General features: G+C 42.6%; 1 protein-coding gene and 1 non-coding gene across 3 annotated transcripts in view; both read right to left on the bottom strand.

Moving 5' to 3' along the window:
- ARMH4 (armadillo like helical domain containing 4) overlaps positions 1 to 23,640 on the bottom strand; it is a 129,662-nt gene that overhangs the window by 15,893 nt on the left and 90,129 nt on the right. The window lies entirely within an intron of this gene.
- Positions 9,447 to 9,553, bottom strand: LOC113601714 (U6 spliceosomal RNA). Its single transcript, XR_003422988.1, has one exon. It is a non-coding gene; the product is annotated as a U6 spliceosomal RNA (small nuclear RNA).

Here is a 23,640-nt window from a genome sequence, read left to right on the forward strand (position 1 = left end):
GTGACACCACCACTCTTCTGCTCTCTCAGGTTGAAAATGTGGAGATACCCTGGGTTCTTCTATCTCCTTCAGTCCCTGGCTTCAATTCCTCACGTCAAGATCTTGGCAAGACCTCTTGGGTTTATCCTTCCCTCCTCACTCCTTCTGTCTCAAGCAGGATTCAGACAAAGACAGTGGTGCACTATCAGGATTTGATCAGTCATGGGAAGGCCAAAAGAAGAAAGGGCAGGAACCCCAGGAATGGGACTAAGAGTTAGTGGTTCCATGGAGAAGTGAAGTCAACCACTGATTCACTGAGTGACTCTGGAGAAATTAATGAACCTCCTGGACCCTCAGTTTCCTCATATGTAGAATGACGATGGTAACCCCTGTCTTGCAAGACTGTTGTGAAGATCAGAAATAACAAGTGCCAGGGGGTGCCTGGGTGGCGCAGTCGGTTAAGCGTCCGACTTCAGCCAGGTCACGATCTCGCGGTTCGTGAGTTCGAGCCCGGCGTCAGGCTCTGGGCTGATGGCTCGGAGCCTGGAGCCTGTTTCCGATTCTGTGTCTCCCTCTCTCTCTGCCCCTCCCCCGTTCATGCTCTGTCTCTCTCTGTCCCAAAAATAAATAAAAACGTTGAAAAAAAATAAAAAAAAAAAAAAAGAAATAACAAGTGCCCCATGTCTAGTATAGCACCTGGTGTAGAGAAGTAATAAAACAAAAATAAGAAAACTGGGGCAGGAGGGGAGAAAGACAAATGAAACATGACTATTTCCACATGTCTCAACATAAAATTAAATTCAAGCATGAGAATGCTTCCAATTCATTTATTCATTCAGCAAATATTTACTATGCACATTGTGTTGGCCAGGCACTGTGCTCTACACTGGGGTCAGTAAAAGGCATGGGGTCGGTGGGGGGGGGGGGGGGGGGCGGGGTTGGCTAACTCCAGTGAGGAAAGGAGCAGGCCATCAGGTCTATGAGAAGTGAATGACAAGTAACAGTGCAGGGATGGAGAGGTAAGGCACAGAGCAGGAAAGCCAATTACTGGGACCAAGGCAGAGTGCCAACTCTGAAGCGAGACACTTGGAATCAGGGAATGGGCTGGATATTATATAAAGAGCAAAATAAGAGCGAGGTAGAAAAAGGAAAGAGTGAGCACCTCGTGGAAGGGGTGAAAAGGGCCATGGGACTACCTGTGGATGGCAGAGTAAGGGCGGCTCGGAGAAGAGGAAAAGGAGGCACAGATCAAGCCAGGGTCTGGTGCACCAACAGACTTTTAAACTATAGGAAGTTCGCTGTCAAGAGAAACAGTTTAACTTACGCCTTATCAAGCCAGGTCTCACTAGTAAACCGTCTCTATATCAGGTTCTTAGTGTAAATTCACAGAGTCCTGCTTTGTATAATTCTCTAAGGCAGCAGTTCTTCACTGGGGGAGGGAAGGCACATCAGAGCAGGACATGTGTCTGCATACAGGGAGGTTGAAAGAGCGCATTCAATGGATCTGGTTCTTTACGACACAAACTACAAAAAGAAAGCTGGGTCAAATGTTCTTGGCTACTGGGGTCGGTGATACATAGAAGATAATGAGACAGTATTCGGGGAGGCACGGGTCTAAAAAGGTTGAGAAAGACTGTTCTTTAAAATATGCAAGCTTGGTTGTATTTCCCCACCTAAAATCACGAGACCCCTGAGGGTCATGTCTTGTGCTTCTCAGGCATCTGCAAGAGTCTTTCACCTGGTATTGGGCACTCAGGTGCTTAATAAATATTTCTTCCTTCTTTTGGTGAATATATATTGCTTTCAAGTGAGTTCAGAATTTTTGAATAAGTATGACTCTTTTTCATGAGGATTCTGTAACTGTTTTCAATAAAATGTTCGAGTCAGTGTCAAAATAAATTTTGCATTTATACATTTTAAAACTGAAGGAATGGGGCGCCTGTCAGTCAGTTGAGCAACCAACTTTCGATTTGGGCTCAGATCATGATCTCATGGTTTGTGGGTTCAAGCCCCTCTAGAACCCACACTGCGCTGACAGTGTGGAGCCTGCTTGGGATTGTCTGTCTCTCCCTTTCTCTCTACCCCTTCCCCGTTCATCTCTCTCTCTCTCTCTCTCTCTCTCTCTCTCTCTCTCAAAATAAACATTAAAAAAAAAGATTCTCTATCTCTCCCTCCACCTTTCCTGTGTACATGTGTGCACACGCTCTCCCTAAATAAATAAGTAAACTGAAGGAATAAAAATTGATAAGGGAATGCAAAGTCAAGACAAAAAAATCAGAAAAAGAAAAGGTGATTTATAAAGAGGAGAATCAACACTGCAATTTTTTAAATAGAGACACATCACACTGACGAGAGGGGTATGAACTGATACAACTTTTTGGAGATGTGAGGAGGGATTTGCAATCTATATTAAAAGTTTTTTAAAGGTTTAATTTTTTTCAGCCAAATTTCCAGTTATCTTAAACAATCAGTGATATGCACAAACATTTTTGTTAAATGCTATTTACTGTAACATTATTTGTAGTGGAAAAGAACATGTAAACAACATTAATAGCCAACCAGAGATAATTGGTTGAAATACTCACAGGAAAACAAAACCTTAGGTTATATCTACAGAGAGGTATATTACACAAAAACTTAAATTATTTAAAGAAAAATACTTGATGTGTTACAAATGAAAAAAATAGGGTATATATAACATAAGCCCAAGTTTGTGGATAAAAATATTATGTATATAATTGGGATAATGTACATCTAAGTGTTAAATGAATGCCTCAATGGGTTATAGAATTATGGGTGATTTTCTTTTATTCCCTCAATATTTAGAATTTTCCAAATTATTTATAATTTCTTTTTTTTTTTAATTTTTATGATTATTTTAATACAATGTATTGTCCAGTTGGCTAACATACAGTGTGCTCCTGGTTTTGGGGGTAGATTCCCGTGATTCACCGTTTACATATAACACCCAGGACTCATCCCAACAAGTGCCCTCCTCAATACCCATCACCCATTTTCCCCTCCCCCCTCCCACTTTCCCATCAATCTTCAGTTTGTTCTCTGTATTTAAGAGTCTCTAACAGGTTTACCTCCCCCTCTGTTTGAAACTATTTTTTCCCCTTCCCTTCCCCCATGGTCTTCTGTTAAGTTTTCTCAAGTTCTACATGAGTGAAAACGTATGCTATCTGTCTTTCTCTGACTGACTTATTGACCTAAGCATAATACCCTCCAATTTCTTACTACTTTTAAGTTAAAAGAGCCCCAGACAATTCTGTAGACCTTTGCAAATGGAGGTTAATGCTGGATTGCTGACAGAGATGAGCACAAGAGGTTAGGGCCCTTCCACTCAGATAATTCCTCAGCCCACAACTACAGATTCATTCTAACCTCACTGATTCCAGTTTGTTTTCTTTCTTGAAATTTTATTTAGGGGCACCTGGGTGGCTCAGTCCATTGAGCGACCAACCCTTGATTTCCGCTCAGGTCATGATCCCAGGGTCATGGGATCGAGCCCTGTTGTCAGGCTCTGTGCTGAGCATGGAGCCTGCTTAAGATTCTCTCTCTCCCCCTCTGCCCCTCTCCCCTACTTACTCTCTCTAAAATTAAAAAAAAAAGAATAAAGTATAGACTTCTTAAATCACTATGTTGTACGCCTGAAACTAACTAACATTGCGTATCAACTGTACTTCGGTTAAAGAAAAAAAACGGCAGGTTCTCCCTCCCGTCCACTAGTGTTCTCTCGTGTGTAGCATCCAAGGCAGAGCAATTTGCCCTCTCCTAGCTTATCCAGTGGGAAAAAAAGTGAAGAGGGAGAGAGTAATGAAGTAATTGCAGATAAAATAACATTTCTTTGTATCCTATCAATTGTAAGTATGGTTGGTTTTTAACAGACTGCCTGCAAAGTAATTTCCTTTATTTCCAATAACAAAATTTTAGTGGCTACATTTATCCCAGATAGACCCATAAATTCCCTTTCACTAAAGAGGAAAGGGATGGGAGCAAGAGGAGACCCAGGGTTTGTCTGAGCTAATAATTAAGATTTGTTGGACACTTCACTAAAAGCTTGCAAGGTAGGTATTATCATCCCCATTTTACAAATGAAGAAAATGAAGCTTAAGTAAAATGCCGCAAGCACACAGCTAAAAATGGACTGAGCTGGAATCTGGACCCAGACCCTTATGGCTAAAATATATGCCTATTCAGTATGCCAGTGGGTTGCTTTGGGAAGGGGTGTGGCCATGTCAGAGGACACGATAGGGCTATTTCAACTTCTGGAGATAATGGCATACCCAGATTGGGGTGGGACATGTATCAGCTCACCTATCTGTTATTCTGGCTTGCTCTTTCTCTATTTGCTTCTCCTTGTCTCCTCTCTCTGACAAATGTCCTCCTCTCTCTGCCTCAATGTGTGTCTCCTTCCAACTCTGCCTCTCACTCTGGTTTGTCTCTTTCTTCCCCTTTTTTCTCCTTCTTTGAGTCTGTTGGTCTATATGACTGTTGCTCTCTGTATATATGTCTTCTCTCCCCCACTCTTTGTGTGTGTGTGTGTGTGTGTGTGTGTGTGTGTGTGTGTGTGTGTCTTTGTATGAGAATAAATTAGATCTATCTTAATTCCATCTTAGGTCTATCTTAGCCTGAGAATTTTCCCAACTCAGTCCTGTGTACAGAGTTGCTCTGCATTGGAGAACAACAGCCCTGGTGGCAGAAATCCTGAGATGAAAGTTAAAACCCAGAATGAGCAATGCTGAAGATACTGAGTATGAGATAAGAGTACGTGGTAGCACCATGAAAAAAGAAGAATATAGAAAGCAGGAACAGATTCCTGGGGTCATGATAATGATTTTACTCTATGTGGAGTTTAAAGTATCTGCACAATATCCCTGGGGATGTTTCTGTTGGCAGTTAAGATTTTGGATATGGAGAAACCCAAGCTGAAGACCAGGTTTGGGGTTCACCAGAATGTTCATGAAAGCAGAAGTCCAAAGAGTGAATAAGATCTAAGATCACCCTGGAGTATAAACTGTATATTAGACATGGTTCTCCAGAGAAAGAGAAATAGATAGATAGATAGATAGATAGATAGACAGATATAGATACATATATATATATATATATACAGATATGTAGATATAGATATAGATATAGACATAGACATAGACATAGACATAGACATAGACATAGACATAGACATAGATATAGATAGACAGAGAGAGAGTGAGAGAGAGAGAGAGAGAGAAAGAGTGAGTTTATCATAAGAATTTAAGAAACTGGCTTGTGTGGTGATGGAGGCTGATAAGTCCCAAGATCAGATCAGCATGGTGAGTCAGCAAGCTAGAGATCTTGGAGACCTGATGATGTAGTTCTAGTTCAAGAGCTAGAGGCTCAAGATTCAGAAAGAGCTGGTATTTCCATATGAGTCTGAAGGCAGGAAAAACCTATGTCCCAGCCTTAAGGGGACATCAGTCAGGCAGGAAGAATTCTCCCTTGCTCAAAGGTCAGCCTTTTTGCTCTATTCAGGCCTTCAGCTGATTGGATGAGGCCACCCTCACTGGGGAGGGTGATCTGCTTTACTCAGTCCATTGATTCAAATGTTAATCTCATCCAGAAACACCCTCACTGATACACCAGAATAATGTTTGGCCAGATGTGTGGGCAGCTCATGGCCTGGTCAGGTTGACCCATAAAATTAACCATCACTGAGTAAGACTGCACAAGACCAAGGTCACAACACCAAGAAATTCCAATATTTAAAGGCCAAGAGAAGGCCAGAGGAAGAGATGAAGGAATAGTCAGAGGAGCTCAGAAACCTGGACTGTTCATACGAAACAACCTAAAACAGCTAGTTTCAAGTGTTTATGAGGACACTTCTCACATTCTCTTGATCAAGTCTTTTGTCCAAGTAAAGCCAAGCCCATTGGTGCCCCGCAGACCACTTCCTTCCCATGCAGGCCTAAGGGTCTCTCTGCCTGAGGGTATCTTCCAATCACAGGAGCCCACATGGGGCTAGCCAGAAGCACTGAGGAAATACTGTTCTAGAAGCCATCTTTAATCAATGAGGGCCATGAGTTGGTGAGTATATTAGCTCCCAATTGCAGCTATCACAAATTCAATGGCTTAAAACAACATAAATCTGTTATCTTATACTTCTGGAAGTCAGAAATCCAAAGTCAGTCTCATGGCTAAAGTCAATGTGTCAGCAGGACTGGTTCCTTCTGGAAGCCTTAGGGGAGAACATGTTTCCTTGCCTTTTCCAGCCTCTAGAGGCTGTCTGCAGTCCTTAGCTCATGGCCCCTTCCTCCATCTTCAAAGCCACCCGTACGACACTTCAATCTCGCTCTCTCTAAACTCTGCTTCCTTTGTCATATTTTCTTCTCTGACTCTGACCCTCCTACTTCTCTTATAAGGACCCTTGTGATAATCTCCCCATCTCTGGGTCCTTAATTCAATCACATTTGCAAAGTACCCTTTGTAAAGGTAACATATTTATAGGTTCTGGGTCTTAGGATGTAGACATCTTGGGAAGGAGCATTATTGTGCCTCCCACATTGGGTAAACTCCCCAGATTTCCTCCCCCCTGAGGTGTGTTCCACACAGCTTCTCAAGGATCCCCTAAGAGCAAGGAGCCACAGTAATAATCTCCTCATGCATGCCCCCTTTGCTGGCTCTCCAGCCACCCTGTCTCACTTCCTCACCCCCTCGCCATCCTTCCACACCAATCCTCGCACACCAACTCCTTGCACACCAATCCAGACTCAGGGTCTGCTTTTATGGAGAATTCAAACTAAGATCCCAGTCTAGTTCCGCCACCACGTAGGTAGGCCTCCCCTACACCACACCAACTTTATTTATTTTGTAAATTAAAACAAACTCTTAAAACGAACAGAAGTAAGGCACAAGAAAGAAAGGCAAGCTGACCAAGTTCAAGGCAGACGCCGTCTCCAATGATCTAAACTAATTCTAATTGAAGGGCTCAGGCTACCTGGATTTATAAGATATACTCATTCCATAAAGCATTGTGTAAGATGTACTTCATACCTAGTTCCACTTAGTTCACATTTGATTTTGAAAGGGTTATACAGTCTCCTTACTAGTGAAATTTTCAAGATCATTTACATCTTTCAATAAGGTGGGAAGCTTTATTTTTTGTCAATCAATGAAAAGAAAAATGTATATTCCACCTAAATAAAAAATGCAATGTCAGAACACTGTCTTTTGTTCAAAGCATATGTAACTAAATTTCAATTACAGGGCTTCTACAGTGTCAAGAAATAAATGGAGACCAGCTCTTTTTCTTCCTTGTTATTTCACCATAAGTGTCTCTTGCAGCCCAAGAACAGCAAAGCTTTTTTTCAACTTACATAACACCTTTAAGAGTAATAAAATAAAACTTACTGTTTTAAATATTGTCTGCACGATTTTGTAAAAGTCTTAAGTTTTTCCAGCTACACACTATTCTCTAACGATGCTAAATTTACCTGTTTTAACAATCACAGAGAAGCTCTATCCATAATCATTTGCTCTTCACATAATTACAGAACAGCAAGATGCCGATGAATAGAATGACGTACTTCTTTGCATAGGGCTAAGTGAGCAGCAATCGTGCATCTGAGAAGCAATTAATCCTGAAGGCTCTGCACTGAGATTTGGAGAGAAGGGTACAAAGACCCCAAATACCCTAATCTCTACTTTCACGTAACATTAAGAATGTCTTTAGTTAACTGCAAGCTGAGGAACAATACTAAATACCTACCAGGAGGATGCAAAGAGAATGTCTTGTAATCATCTGCACATCTTCCCGGGATCACTTAGAAATGCTAACCATACTGATGAACTATAAACTGTATGGCTACCAACTCTAGTGAGGAGAAGGCTGCTATGAACTTCATCCATATGGAAATACATGACGCATAAATGAAGAAAGCACCTCTCCAACGTTTGCTTTTTTTTTTTTTCCCAAAAAGAGAAGCATGATATACAACTGCTCACGAGGGAGAAAACAACTTGTCATGCCCCTCCCTCCTCTACACCTGATTGAGAGGGAACAAAAAAAGTCACTGGGCTTTGCATGAAACTCCCTTGAAAGTTCTGTTGAGTGTGGAGGTTTCTGATCTATGGTTCTATCATTCCACGGCATCAAGTCCATGATCCGGGCACCTAAAATTCTCCCAACTCACTCTTATACTTCTCTCTTCACATTTGTATTATCTGATTTTCAATCCACTGGTGAAAAAGGAAATAGTGTGCTCTTCATACTTCATTTTTTTCTCAATGTATGAAGTTTATTGTCAAATTGGTTTCCATACAACACCCAGTGCTCATCCCAAAAGGTGCCCTCCTCAATACCCATCACCCACCCTCCCCTCCCTCCCACCCCCATCAACCCTCAGTTTGTTCTCAGTTTTTAAGAATCTCTTATGCTTTGGCTCTCTTCCACTCTAACCTCTTTTTTTTTCCTTCCCCTCCCCCATGGGTTTCTGTTAAGTTTCTCAGGATCCACATAAGAGTGAAACCATATGGTATCTGTCTTTCTCTGTATGGCTTATTTCACTTAGCATCACACTCTCCAGTTTCATCCATGTTGCTACAAAGGGCCATATTTCATTCTTTCTCATTGCCACATAGTATTCCATTGTGTATATAAACCATAATTTCTTTATCCATTCATCAGTTGATGGACATTAGGCTCTTTCCACAATTTGGCTATTGTTGAGAGTGCTGCTATAAACATTGGGGTACAAGTGCCCCTATGCATCAGTACTCCTGTATCCCTTGGGTAAATTCCTAGCAGTGCTATTGCTGGGTCATAGGGTAGGTCTATTTTTAATTTTTTGAGGAACCTCCACACTGTTTTCCAAAGTGGCTGCACCAATTTGCATTCCCACCAACAGTGCAAGAGGGTTCCCGTTTCTCCATATCCTCTCCAGCATCTATAGTCTCCTGATTTGTTCATTTTGGCCACTCTGACTGGCGTGAGATGATATCTGAGTGTGGTTTTGATTTGTATTTCCCTAATGAGGAGCGACGTTGAGCATCTTTTCACGTGCCTGTTGGCCATCCGGATGTCTTCTTTAGAGAAGTGTCTATTCATGTTTTCTGCCCATTTCTTCACTGGGTTATTTGTTTTTCGGGTGTGGAGTTTGGTGAGCTCTTTATAGATTTTGGATACTAGCCCTTTGTCCAATATGTCATTTGCAAATATCTTTTCCCATTCCATTGGTTGCCTTTTAGTTTTGTTGGTTGTTTCCTTTGCTGTGCAGAAGCTTTTTATCTTCATAAGGTCCCAGTAGTTCATTTTTGCTTTTAATTCCCTTGCCTTTGGGGATGTGTCAAGTAAGAAATTGCTGCGGCTGAGGTCAGAGAGGTCTTTTCCTGCTTTCTCCTCTAGGGTTTTGATGGTTTCCTGTCTCACATTCAGGTCCTTTATCCATTTTGAGTTTACTTTTGTGAATGGTGAGAGAAAGTGGTCTAAAAATATGGAACGCTTCACGAATTTGTATGTCATCCTTACGCAGGGGCCATGCTAATCTTCTCTGTATCGTTCCAATTTTAGTATATGTGCTGCCGAAGTGAGCACATATTTCATTTTTTTTAAGAGAGAGGATGGGGAAGGGCGAAGAGAGAGGAAGAGAGAGAGAATCTTAAGCGGGCTCCATGCCCAGCATGGAGCCCAATGCAGGGCTCGATGTCACGACTATGAGATCATGACCTGAGCCAAGATCAAGAGTTGGACACCAACTCTGCCAACGGAGCCACCCAGGCACCCCGATACTTAATTTTTAATAGAAAGATTACTGTTTCTGAAGTGCAGTCTCATCAGGCTTCCGGGGCAAAGTCAAGTTTGTGTGTGTGTTGCTTGCCAGATCCACTGAATGTAAAATTTCCCATCTCAAGATAGATGTGAGGCATTAGTTACCTAGTGTCCATCAGTCCTGCCTGTAGTCCCCTGTTCTCAAGTTCATGGAAAATGAGAGCCCACTTTAGCTTCATGACAACATCCCCACACACCCTTCTCCTCTACATACAAATGTGGGGCTTCCACTGATCAAAAGCTATGGCTTGAGCATAGAGTGAGGCAAAGAGAAGACTAGCCAGTGACCAGGTAACCCTGAAGTCTCATTTTTACCAACGAGTCATCTAAACTTGCTGGCATGATTCTGCTTGGTCAACATGAAGCTCCCACCTCCCTAGTGCCAAGGCTCGGCCAACAGATGTCGATTAGACATGGGGAGCTGAATGAGAACTAAAGTGGTTTTCAAGGCAGCTTCAAGGTTTGTTCCCAAAAGTTCCACTTACCAGTTCATAACGTGTCACTCCTCATAATAATGGGCAAATACCAAGCTGCACCCTCGAGAGAAATGAAGGCAAATCTTTGGTTAAGAGCACCTGAGCACCACAGTTAATACTCAAAGGAAGAGCTTTTCTTCCATCTTAAATGGATTACTTGGAAAGAAAGTTTCCCTGAGCTCTTGATCCTTTGGAAAAAACCTAAAGGTCTCTCCAAACCACTATAGGACAGTCAGCCGGTGAACAATCTCAGTCCCTACCTTTGCTCCTTCTAAATCTCACAAGCAAACTTTGCACATGCTCCCTGGGAGCAGGTGTTCAACTATATGGGGAAACTTTTTATTAAGGCAGTAGAGCCAATCTCAAAGTCCTCATTGTTTAACCATCTTAGACATACCTCTATTTTGCCGGGTTCTTGAGATTCTAATCCTCCTGTCCGTGATGCTTATTTACTTTCCCTCATGCTGGACTCTTTCCTTGTGCAAACTGTCATTTGTCACCGGGGCTTGTTTTTCCCTGGGTATCCTGTCCACCCTGCACTGCAGAAGTGTCACTATAGATGAGTAGTTTCTTGTTTGCTTGTGCCAAGGACGCCAGGGGCTTCACCCCCCTGGAACCTACCACCTGGCTGTACAGAAATTTCTCAGTTATAGGTTCTTGCATGATGAAGGCAGTCCTTGGGCTTCAGTGTCATTTTTCTCCCCTGACTCAGAGCATCAGGAAGAGTGATATTCCCTTGCTGTTCCCCTGGCTCATGTGGGGGATTTTTCTAGATCCCCTTTCACCAAAGAGGCATTTTTTTCAGAACGCCTCCTTATGCAAAGGTTTTAGACCCTGCTGCTTCCCTACACCAGCCCAAGGCTTGTCAATTGGCCCCACGTTGGTGTTAAATTCTACCCCTCATCTCAGCTTCTATATGTGGCCCACGCTTCCCCTGGGGTACCACAGCTCTAGCTCAGGAGGCTACTGTTTGGGATTCAAGCTGCTGCCGGTGGCAACAATGGCTTTCTTTTCAAGCTCAGGTACATATTTTAAAATGTTTGTTTATGCAGAATTTCTCTGTCTCATACTGCTGGAACTGGACAGGCAGACTCAACTTCTAACCAGATGTTTTTGTTTTTTTATTTATCAAGGTAAAATTCACGTAACCTAAAATTGACCATTTTAAAGCCTACGCTTCAGTGGCATTCAGCACATTCATGGCGTTTTATAACCATCACCTCTATCTCATTCCAAAATGTTTTTATCACCCCAAAGGAAACCCTGTACCCATTAAACAGTCACTCTCCATTCTTCCCTCCTGCTAAGCCCTAGTAACCACTAATCTCCCTTCTGTGTCTATGGATTTACCTATTCTGGATATTTCATGTAAATGGAATCCTATATGACCTTTTATATCTGGTTTCTTTTACTTAGCGTTAACGTTTTCGAGGTTCATCCATATTACAGCATGTATACAGACGACCAACAAGCACATGAAAAGATGCTGAATATCATTAGCCATTAGGGAAATGTAAACCAAAACCACAGGGGACACCATCTCAACAGCCACTAGGAAGGCCCTAATGAAGAAAAAATGGAGAATCACAAGCGTTGGTGAGAAGGTGGAGAAATTAGCACCCTTGTCCGTTGCTGGGGGAAATGTAACATTTGCAGCCACTGTGGAAAACGATTTGGTAGTTCCTCAAAAACTTAAACATAAAATTATCATATGACTCAGCAATTCCCCCCTTGGGTATATGCCCAAAAGAATTAGTCCTCAAACAAATATTTGTCCACGAATGTTCGTAACAGCCTTATTCACAATAGCCACAAGGTGGAAACAATCCAAGTGTCCATCAGCGGATGAACGGATAAACAAAATGTGGCGTATCCGTATGCTGGAGTGTTACCAGCCATAAAAAGGATTGAAATACTGATACATGCTACAACATGGATGCACCTTGAAAACATAATGCTAAGTGAAAGAAGACAGACACACCAGCTGGTGATCAAAGAGGAGGTAAAGAAGCTATCTGGGCCCTCCTGGAAGTTGGGTAGATACCGTACAGAAGGGAAAGGGTGTAATTCATAGTCCATCACACATACTCAGCTCTTCCTGCCACAGGTCCCATAAAATACCCGCCTACCGCACTCCCTAGTAGAACAAACACCCAACATTACATTCAAGCCAGCCTGCCTAGATGACTGCAAAACAGGAGTCCCCTCTTATTAAAACAATTTCCCACTTAAATTATTTATTTCTCTGGAGTAATCATAAAATATTCAAATTCAACTGCCAGACCATAAACAGAAGAGCCAGAAACTCTTACCTAAGTTTCTTATTTGATATGTATTCATTCCATTACAAGAAGAATCCAACGTTTATTAAGTATCTAAATAATACCAGGTACTGTGTCAGAAAATATCTGTAACACCTTGCATATTTATGAATTAAAATAAAGCTTGCAGTTATGTATAAAAGGGAGGAAGAGAAATTGAATTGTATTTTTTCAGCAGACATAATTAAACCCCAAAGCTCTGGGCATCAATTAGACACTAGAAATAAAATCTGATTATCCCAGAGACTCATTTCCAGACGAACACTTTTACGAGTTGCCTAACTGTGCATGGTCCTGAGTTAGCCATCAACCAAAATGGACTTGTTTTTACCTAGTAACAAACAAACCTTGAGCCCATTATGAGTTTCTTGTGAAGAAGCAGCCAGAGATCTTCCATTTAATTGGCAATATAACCACCTACATTATTAATGATAAGTTTACTTTCCTCTTAATATAGAAGTCTAAAGGCCATCGGTGCTGTAGCAAGTAACAAATGTACGCTAAGAACTTACCAAACAACATCCACTTTCTCCGTGGCTCTACATCATCGAGAAATATTTTCCCGAGATTTGTGTGAGGTTTCAGGTTCACACAGCGGCATCTGCAACTGACTTCAGAGAGAATTGCAGCTACTCTGAACATCTTAAGTCTAAGAAAAAGGCTTCCAAGATTTTAATGTGGCTTAGGATAGAGTGACAAATTAAAATTCAAGACCCAGTCGTTCCCACAGGGCCAAAAAGAAGTCAAATATAAGGATAACCAGAAGAGTCTTGCTTGATTCTGCTTTCTCCCACCACACGCTTCACAGGAGGCTGCCTTCATTTTCACCCTAGTACCATGAGAGCCTTCACTGGCGTTTTCCAAGCAGTATTTTTGAAAGGCAATCTGATCACATCACCCCCTGCTTAAAACCCCTTCAAAGCTTCCTACTGTCTTTAGGGAAAAATCTAAACTTCACGCGGCTTACGAGGTGCGCACGATTTCAGTTCTTACAAGTTAAGCGTGCCACACCTCCAAATCTTCACACTTGCTCTAACTTCAGTCTCCACCCCTCTTCTTCCAACCCACCTCTACTCGTTCTTCAGGCTCAGCTGAAAGAGTGCTTTTCACAGAGGTCTGCTCTGGCCCCTACACTGGGTCCCTCTCGGGGGGCACCCAGAGCATCCTGCTGTTCTGTATTGTTAACCTGGTAATGCAATCATAATTGTTCTTGTTCCATGACTGCCTTTCATGTTAGTTGATTAAACTCTCTGAGATAGGGGTTGTCTGTCTTGCTTGTTGCCGTGGCTCCAACACCACACAATACCTGGCACGCGGGAGACACTCTTTGTTGAATTAATGAATCATCTTCTACAATAATACATTCTCGTGGGGACTGAGGCTATTGTCCTCACACATTTGGAGCCAGATAAAAGATAACCGAGCTAATATAATTAATATGATCCTACCGAGTACTCTCTGCAGGAGGGGTTCTTAACAATTTTTGAGTAGTGGACCTCGCTGTCAGATGAAGACTATGGATTACCCCTTCTTGGAATAATGCTTATAAATGCATGACAGAAGATATATAGAACTCTAACGAAATAATTATATTCAAATCCCACTATCAAATTATGTTTTAAATTAGTGATACAATAGTAAATACACCTTTTCACTGTCATTAAATAAAGAGGTCTAGTGGCAGGTCTAGTAACTACCATGATTTCAAAGTAATGATGAGCATAAGTAACATTGAGATTATCCGTGATAACTATAATGTTGATATAAAAATAGCTGTGATATTTATTAGTGAGAAAGACACACAGCTACTGGTATGGCTACTGGCTCCACGCATAATTAAAACACTAAAATTCAGTCAGAAGTTAGTGAAAATAAGAATGTCATTTTTGTCATCCAAATGGACCCCTCAGGAGATCCCTGCAAAAGCCAAATAATTGCACTGCCTGGCTCTCCCACTGTGGGGGAGTATAGGCTACCTGCCTCCCCCCCCCCCAACACACACCTGGATCCACAACCACATTTGTGCAGTGTCCACGTTTCCCCTGCGTGGCTCCCACATGTTGGTTGAGCATGGCAGGGTACCAGTGCAGGTTCATTCCCATGGGACAGAGGGATCCCCCCAGTAGGCAACTTTGCCTCAAGAACTCACAATCAACCTGGCCAAGACATTCTCAGAACTGTCCTCTCCTCATCTGTCCATTCCCATCTGTCCTTTCCTCCCCTTGTCCTCCTTCCTTCCACCTGTCCTCTCACAGAAGTCACACCGGCACCGAAAAGTTCATCTGAAAGCTCTCCCAGCCTACACCGTTGCCCTTCCCTTCATCCTTCCCAGGTGTCCTCATGATAAATCTCCTGCACACACAACCCCATCTTGATCCTGCTTCCAAGAAGATCTGAACAAACACAATCCCCCTCCCCTTTTTTTGTTTTTATTTATTTTGAGAGAGAACAGGAGAGGGGCAAAGAAGGAAAGGACAGAATCCCAAGCAGGCCCCACACTATCAGCCCAGAGCCCAATGCAGGGCTCAAACTCACAAACCGTGAGATCATGATCTGATCCAAGGTCAGGAGTCAGACACTTAACCGACTGAGCTGCTCAGGCACCCCATGCAATACCTTTTAATCAAGGAGAAAAGAAAGGCCTATTGAACTGGGTTTATTCAGACCTGATTATTCTGAAAATATCTGGACATTCTACATTTACAACGCTTTACCAATACCTAACACCTGATTGCATAAAAGGGCTTTTCAGAGCATTTTGTTTTAACAATCTTTCCCATCAACTCTTTGTCATCCAAAGGAAGGCTCACATAGGGTTAAGGCCAAGGACTAGCCTCCCTGAACAGATGATAGTGGCTCATTAAGGAACTTGGAACAGGAACAAGAGAACTGAGAGCTACAGCCACCACAAAGACTTTATTTCAATAAGACGGTTTGAAGATTACACAATGTCAACCCATTAGAATACCCCACCGTCATTCCTGAGAGCCCCTCTGACAAAATCCTATGGGTATGAAGTGAGCACACAGGAGCTCCACATGCACAATAGAGAAGCTAATACACCGGGTGGCCAGCTGTAACTCAGAATCGAAGAGAAGGTGCTGCAGACACAGGATTGTGGCAAGTAAATCTTAATGCGGAAGAGGGAAAAAGACTGTTTACAGCACAGAGCATCTCCCTTCCCCACTCTCCACCCCTTCCACCAGGGATTTCAGGTATAATAACAACATAAAAGGTAATAATTAGAACCAATATTAAAATAAATAGGGAACAGGAACACTCCACAAAAGGGGAAATGTAAACGAGCGCAGAAGAATCAAGATGAGAGAAATAAACAAACGTGAAGCTTCTAAGAGCTGATGGAGAGAGATGTGCTCGTAACACCTCAAGTGGAAAGCTGGAACATTTTCTGACTGGGACCTCTTCTGGTGTGTTGGTTAGATTCTACAGGGCCCTTAGAAGAACTCCTACTTCTGGTACATTGTGAGCTAAATCAGTTGTTATGGGCCACCCGGCAGAACTTACCATGACATATAGCATGGTTTCTAAGGTGTAATGCCCTCTGCGTTTCACTTTTGTGGGGGCGCTGGGTGACGCAGTCAGTTAAGCGTCCGACTCTTGATCTCAGCTCAGGTCATGATCTCCCAGTTCATGAGATTGAGCCCCGTGTAGGGTTTCACACTGACATCTAGGAGCCTGCTTGGGATTCTCTCTCTCTTCCTCTCTCTCTGCTCTCTCCCCCACTGATAGGCTCTCTCCCACCCCTTAAAATAAACATAAAAAACTTTTTTTAAGAAAAAAACTCTTTAAGAAAAACACTTTTGGGAAAAGAATTCACTCCAAAATGTAAAATATCCTGTGCTTCCTTATGTAAATAGAAACATGGAGGTAAGGGGTCAGATATGTTGATGCCTTAACTGCCAGTACCTCAGAATGTGACTTAATTGGAAATAGGGAGCTTTCAGACGTAATTAGTTAAATTAAAATGAGGTCCTTCTGGAGAAGCATGGGCCCTGAATCCAATATGACTTGTATCCCCATAAGAAGAGAGAGGCACACTGAGAGGAGAGGGCCACGTGAAAACCCAGACAGGCAGGAAGAAGAACATGGCCATGTGATGACAGGCAGAGATGGGAATGATGCATCTACAGGTCAAGGAACACCAAGGATTCCCCGTAATGCCTGAAACTAGGAGGAGCACAGAACACACTTTTCCTCAGAGCCTCAAGAAAAAACCAACTTTGCCACACCTCAATTTCCATTTCTAGCCCCCAGAAAGCTGAAAGGGTCAATCTTTCTTGTGTTTAGCCACCTTGTTAGTGGAACTTTGTTATGGCGGCCCAGGAAACTGATACAATAAGCTTTAGGGCTTCTCCCCCCAACACTTCCCCGTCCAGCCTTCCCACCTCTGCTACCACCAGGTTACTGGTATATAAATCTCATGTTAATGTGCCAGGTTTCATGGGGTTTGAGTCCATGCTGGAGATGGTCCAACACTCTCAGAAACTGGATCCTCAGTAGCAAAACTCAGCCTGCTGATGATGCTAAGGCCCTGAGTCACCTCTTTGTTCCTATGGAACAATTTGCATGCTGAGGCGATCCAGCTCAATTCTGGCCTCGATATATTACACTTTAATGGTACTTTTCTTCCAAGAACACTTACGAAAATTGCCTCATTAATTCTCACTGCTCCCTTGTGCAGCAAGACAGGGACAAGTGTGATTATCTCAATTTTGAAGACAAAGACCCTGAATTCTAAGATCCCAGGACTATGAAGAACATTGAGAGGTCATCAGCCCCAGAAAGGCCCAAACTTGTTGCTCAGTGGAATCACCTGACAGCTCAGCAAAAATACAGATTCACAGGCCCAGCCACCCCAGGACACAGCCCAAGAGTCTTTATTTCTTTTTTTTTATGTTTATTTTTGAGAGAGGGAGAGAAAGCAAGCAGGGGAGGGGCAGCAGAGACGGGGGACAGAGGATCTGAAGCAGGCTCCATACTGACAGCACAGATCAAGCCCTGTGGAGGGTTTCATGCTGACATTGAGGAGCTGCTTGGGATTCTCTCTCTTCCTCTCTCTCTGCCCCCTCCCCCACTGTGGGGCTTGAATTCATGAACCATGAGATCATGACCTGAGCAAAAGCTGGACACTTAACCAACTGAGCCACCCAGGCTCCCCCAAAAGTCTATATTTCTAAAGTTGCCCACATACTTCCCCCCAGTTTTTTTTTGTAACCTGACAAACACAGTTTGTGAACTGGCATTTGGGAACCAGAGAGAGTCTAGTCTTTCTCAAGTTTGGGGAATATGTGGGCAGACCCTTTTTACAAGATAAAAATGCTTATGATCCTCAGGTGATAACAAATTGTTTTTATTATAATGTTATTTAAATAAATACCGAAGTCTATATATAAGCCCCTAATCCTGGTAGCTCTTTTATATGACTATAAAACTAAAACACGTTCATAAATTAAACAGAATCCCAATAAAATCCAAAATGACACCGGCAGTCAGTGATTGTCACAGAACCAGTCCCTGACAGGTCTGCATGCTCAGGCCATACATATTGCAGGAGACTATCCTCCTCCACTCTTCTCTCCAAGAACCATGACCGGGTCTGCCCTCCTGCAGCCTGCCTGGATACCATGGTCTTCACTTCCTGAAAACGTGATCATAGGCACAACGTAAATGCAGGCTTTCCAATCATATGCATATTCAGCTATTAGGAGTCATTAAATAATCTAATACAGGCTTACCCTGGGGTGTTCACATTATCATCCAAATGTGAGCACAGGATTTAAAATTTCTTATAGTGAACTTGTGGACCTCCCTTTGATAAATATTGATCTACTCCATTTGCCTTTTCCTGGAAGGGTCAGAATTCAGTGAACATTGACTTCAAATGCTTGGTAATAGTTAACGCTATACTATGCTTATTATATAGCAGACACACTGTTCTAAGCCTATTACATACACTAACTTCTTTACTCTTCATATTAACCATGTACAGTAGATACAACCATTATTTCCATTGTGCACATGATAGAACTGGGCAAGAGAAGTAAGCAATTAGCCCAAGATCACACAGCTCCTAAGGGGCAGACCTAGGATTTGAACCCAGAAAGTCTGGATCCAGACTCTGTGTTCTTCAACACTAATTGTATATACTTTTCAAGGGAGGTATTGGCATTCCAAGATTTGTAGTAGAGTCTGATTTCTCTCTACTCCCAACAAGTAAGTAGTAATCTGAGTGAATGGATCCAGGTTGGCAAGAGTTGCAGTAACGAGGAGCTTGAATGAGGGGTGGGAAGTTGCATTGCATGGGGACAGGAAAAAGGGGCCTTAGGGACTCAGCAAGCCAAAAAGCCAGGCAACTCACCTAAATAGGCATCCATCCAGAAAAGCGAGGTAGAGTAGAAAAATCTGGGTAGACACCAATAGGAAGAAACCAAGGAAACTGGATGAGTAACAGGTCTGAAGCAGAGTGAGGCAGAGTGAGCAGAGTTCTGCCTCATCTAGTTTAGAGAAAACTTAGATGTTTTCTCTAAGCAGAAAAGGAAAACATCTGCAGCCTTGGGTATGACAGGGAGGGAGCTGTTACAGTTGCCTATTTAGCTCCAGTAGAATCCTGCAAAAAGGAACCCCAGTCAGCTGAGTATAAACTTACATATGTTGCCTAAGAGGACCCCTCACAAGAAAGATAAAAGTGACACTCAACTCTCTGGAGAATTAAAGTCACAAAAGCTCACCATAGGAAAAATCCAAGGCTTCTTCCTCAAAGACAATTGCATCTTTTATCTTGTCATCTACCAGGTCATTAAGTGAATTTTGCTCCCTAATACTTCTCACATTCTAAAAATATAAAGACATCAAGCTAGATCAAGTTGGTATAGACTCGATCACAGGTGAAGCAAGATTAAATGATTGCTGTAACTCCAATGAATGGTCTGCTTTTCTAAAACCTTATTTGGACATAACGAATAGGAGCCCTCCGAAAACTGGGTTTGTGTTGTAATGATAAAAGTTAGGTGCCCATAAGTAAACCTTTGACTTCATAAATAAGAAAATCAACCCACTGGACTTGGGATCAAAATAGCATTAAACCTCACTGATGAGAGAGAAAACAACAACAACAACGCAAAATCAAAGATCATGCCATTGAGAATAGACGATCTTTCCCGGCTGCAAGATATACTTGCTTCTGAGCTATAAAAAATGTCATAATCATAGATACTCACATTTCACATTTTTTTCAAAGAGCCTCTCTCTCTGTCTGTGTCAGCACTAAGTTTTATATTTGATGGTTTCCGCACCACAAGTAGTGTCTATTTTAGGTTACAAAGTGAAAGGAAGATGTAGGCCCAGAAGAACCAAATGTTTGGAACCTGATAAGCCTACATAAATTCTGTGTTGACTCATTTCAACAATTTATTGACCTTCTTCTGTGACCAGGTGCTTGCTGGATGGCAGGTACAGGGATGTCAGGACCCAGTTCCTGCCTTCAAGGAGCTTACAATCTCACAGAGAAGACCTAGTGAGAATTAATATGACAAGTGGTTAAGTCTCCACGGTGGCAAAGATGGCTGTCACAAATAACGAATGAAGGCATGCATTAACAAGTATTTTTATTCCTGTGGAAACTCGGGGTGGTGGAGAGGAGTCTCCCTTACCCTGAGGGATTTCAAAATGAATGACTCTGCAACATGAAGTGCCACATAGCAAGCTCACCCTACTAACAACTTAGGCACCTCCACTAGAGCTCAGAATGGGAACAACATTTGCTTTAAGTCACAACTATTGAATCCTGATCCTGAATCTGAGTTTGCTCCTCTTATGATGCAATGTTCCTATGGTTCTGAGAGCGAATGATTCTACCCAGAAGAATTTTTGATAAAGCCTTTTGTATCCACCTAGATTCTCACGCAGAGAATAAGAACAACTGACTCAAACCTGGATTTCTCAGTAATTTGTCTACAGTGCACTTCTCAGGTCCCACAACATGACATTTGCCTTTAACTTGTTGGCTTCAAGTGGAGCACTTTCCAGGCAGCCTTAACTTCTGTGCCTTGATTTTCCAACTGGCAAGGCAAATGCTGTGAGTAGAACACTGTCTGACCCTGCGGATGCAGTAATATGGAAAGGGGCTGGGACAAACAGACCCTCCTCCAAGGTCTGCAGAGGCTGGAGTATAGTCTTGGCTGCTTTACTCAAACCCACTTCAACAAGGAGGATTGTGATCCTTTCTTTGCTCATTATTATATCAGCTAACCTCTAGCATACACCTACAGGGTGCCAGCTCTGGGTTAAATATTTTGCAACCATCTCCTGCAGCTTTCAAAACAACTCCAATGCCATCCCAATTTTATAAGGAGGAAGCCAAAGAAAAGCTAGGTGCATGGGGCATTCTAGAAGTTCTTGATTTGAACTGCCTCTCGACTTCAGGGCTTTCTATCAAAGTGTTTTCAGATTGTCGTCTGTGTGCTTGTTTACTACTCTGCTGTATTCCTTCAGTCGGCCACACCCCTCCATCTTGAAACAATCCTTTCCTTACATTCTGTGACACCGAGCTTCTCACCTGCCCGATCTCCAATTACTCCTCCTCAGCCTCCTTTAGGGGGTGTGACCTACTCTACCTCACCTTTCAATTATTAAAGTTTCTCTGTTCCAGACCATCCTCCTTCTCCCTCTAAACTTGCTCCCCAGGCATTATCATTTACTCCTATTACCAACCAATGTTGATGACTATAAAATATGTAGCCCAGGGGCACCTGGGTGGCTCAGTCAGTTAAGTGTGTTATTGACTCTTGATTTCAGTTCAGCTCATGATCTCACGGTTCATGACTTCAAGCCCTGAGTCTCTGTTGTCTGCACTGACAGCACGGAGCCTGCTTAGGATTCTCTCTCTCCTTCTCTCTCTGCCCCTCCCCTGCTCTCTCTCTCTCTCTCAAAAATAAATAAACATTAAAATTAAAAAAAATATGTAACTCAAATTCAGCCTCTCCTCTAAGCTCCAGACATCTCTCTCCTTCAAGTGTCTCTCATGCACCCAAAATTTAACTCCTGATCTCTTCCTCTTCCCACCCCTACTGTACCCCGAACTTAGGTCCTCCCCTGGTCTTCCCATCTCAGTAATGACACCACTCCCCACCCAACCGCATCAGCCAAAAGCTTACGAGTCACCTTGAACACTTCCCTTCCCTCCATTCCAAGATCCAATCATGGAGACCTTTTCATTCTACCTCTTAATTTAATCTTGAGTCCATCCACTTTCTCCTTGTCCCAGTAAGAGCCACCTTTCCTCTTGCCCAGTCTATTGTGACAAGCTCCTCACTGGCTTCCCTGCATCTGTTCTTGCTCCTCCTCTACTCCATTTTTTTATATAGCATTCCTCACAAGACATCCTGTAGCCAAAGTGATGCCTTTAAAATTCAGATAGCACATTCGAACCCTTCAATGGCTTCCTATGACTCACAGCATGAAATCCTGAATTCTTGTCCTAGCAGCAAGGTTTTGCAGGTTTGGTCCCTGTTTGATTCACCAGCCACCACAATCTTACTCTTAACCCCAGGCACACTGGCTTTCATTCCTGTCCTCAAATACTTCTTGCCTCCAGCCTTCACAAATCCATTGTGTTTGCCCGAAATCCTTCTTTCTCAGCCTCTACCCCTCTTTGTCTACACCTGAGTTCACAAACACATTGCCCAGGAAAGCCTTTTCTGACCCCCTCAGGTCACTGCCCCTACTGTAAGATCTCTGGCCACCTACTCTTCTCCTTCATGGTGCTCATCATAATTGTAATTTAAAGACTGGTGATTGCTCGATTAATGTCTGTGCCCTTCTCCTTATTAAAATGTCTGTGCCCTGTCATGAGGGCAGTCACAGTGTCTGGGAGCTTGCTGGGGTATCTTTAGCACCGCTGGATTCTCACCCAAGTTTCTATTACTTTGGGTAGGAAAGAATGTCTACATGTGCTGCGGGTCATATCACCATCCTCTTGAGACAATCATGCATGTGTCTTTATGTAATGTCTTTCACTTTCCTATGCCATTTATACATATGTTATGTGAATTTATATATGTTATCATATGCTACATTGTAAGCTCTAAAGAGCCACTAAGTTGGCTTCTTAGAGTTGGGATGCTAAGAAATTAATACTGAGACTCAGTGCCATTCAAGGAGTGTTTCTTCTACTGTCCTCATTTTACAGGTAAGAAAACTGAGACGCAGAATCTGTTGTCCCAGGGCTCACAGTCTGGTAAAGCACGTGAGTGATGCTCTACCTGTGAATTTATGAATGATCGCATAAGCCATTTCACTTCTCACAGGGAGCTGAGTGGCACATAGATTCTATGGCATTATCAAGGCCACTTTCCACACCTTCCATTTCTATGTTGACCAACTGAGTGATCAAAAAAGCTTTGAAACCATCTTGTAATATGCAATGAAGAGTCAGTTACCTACAAGGTTAAACCTATATGGCTTCCTGACTACATTAAATGCAAAGACATTCCTTTTTTTCCCTAAAGCAATTATGTGGGAACTTCATTTGCCAGTAAGACTACCAAGGCCTGCAGTGTTACACAGAATTTTTTGTGAGGGCTTGAGCACAAAAATACCACACTGAAAATTTAAAGTATAATTTTCATGCCTCACCAAAGTGCTTCCATTTCATCTGTTTGGTCCAGGACAACCAAAAACGCTCATTATTCCCCACCGTCCTGGGTCTGGCCATGGAGGCACCCTTTCTCTTGGATCTAGATTTCAAGAAAGACACAGACCACACTGCCATGGCTAAATGGAAAAAGCAATGGAAGCCTGTGTGACTTCAACTGAAATGGCCACTATGGCTTCCTGGAGTCCTGAAGACTGCTCAAGCCATGTGCTTGCTAACGCATGTATCAGTGGTCTTCACTCCAGAGAGGAAATAAAGCACTAAGAAAAAATATTTCCAATTTGATCCTCTATGGGGCCATGTTTCCTCTGATTTACTAATTCCAATAGAGAAAGCAACAAAATATGTCCCAGGTGAGGCAGATGTATGCATCCTTTACTTGCT

Source organism: Acinonyx jubatus, chromosome B3, assembly GCF_027475565.1.
Source record: "Acinonyx jubatus isolate Ajub_Pintada_27869175 chromosome B3, VMU_Ajub_asm_v1.0, whole genome shotgun sequence".
Classification (NCBI taxonomy): Eukaryota; Metazoa; Chordata; class Mammalia; order Carnivora; family Felidae; genus Acinonyx; species Acinonyx jubatus.